The sequence below is a fragment of the Dasypus novemcinctus genome, chromosome 22 (assembly GCF_030445035.2).
Source record: "Dasypus novemcinctus isolate mDasNov1 chromosome 22, mDasNov1.1.hap2, whole genome shotgun sequence".
Lineage (NCBI taxonomy): Eukaryota > Metazoa > Chordata > Mammalia > Cingulata > Dasypodidae > Dasypus > Dasypus novemcinctus.
This window is the reverse complement of record NC_080694.1, coordinates 35,427,435-35,428,082: the sequence shown is the minus strand read 5'-3', so window position 1 is coordinate 35,428,082 and position 648 is coordinate 35,427,435. Positions and strand designations below refer to the sequence as shown.

General features: G+C 45.5%; 1 pseudogene; it reads right to left on the bottom strand.

Annotated features, from left to right (window-relative positions):
* Window positions 1–212: 212 nt before the first annotated feature.
* On the bottom strand, window positions 213–393 carry LOC111759168 (U2 spliceosomal RNA; annotated as a pseudogene).
* Between the last annotated feature and the right edge of the window lie 255 nt (window positions 394–648).

The following is a 648-nucleotide window of genomic DNA, read 5'->3' as shown; positions in this document are numbered from 1 at the left end:
CCAAATAAAAGAAAACTTACCACACTGCTGACTTAGTGAGATGTTTTGCCTTTAATGCATATTACGTTTGAAGTGGTGGGAAGTAGAGGATCAAACAGTGTGGCTGTTTTTAACATCTGATCCTTCTCTTCCTCTCTGTTCTGCCCAGCTAAGAGACCAAACTGAGCTCACAATCCCTGTCCAGTGGGGGTTAGCTATGTGTTTTGTTTTGTTTTTGGTGCACCATTCCTGGAGATACTGTAATACCAGGTCGATGCGCGGAGTGGACAGAGCAAGCCCCTATTTCACCTCCCTGTTCCAAAAATCCATTTCATATATTGTCCTCGGATCAGATATTAAACTGATAAAAAACAGATATGACACTCAGTCTTAGCCAAAAGGCCGAGGAGCGATTACACGCGTCTTTTAAAGAATGGGCCCGGATAAAGATTCCATTTTGAGTTACAAAAGAAACTCGAGGCTCTGACAAAATTGGAAGCCTCAGAAGCGAGGTAGGAAGTGCCTTTCCTTTGCCTAACTGTTCCTGCCTTCGTGCGCGCCGGAGAACACAAATAGGCAAGAGACTAGGGAAAAAGTCTAACTCGGGACCCTCCGAGGAGGCAGATGTCTCAGATGGTCCCCAAGATTCTTGCCCAGGGACACACGTTT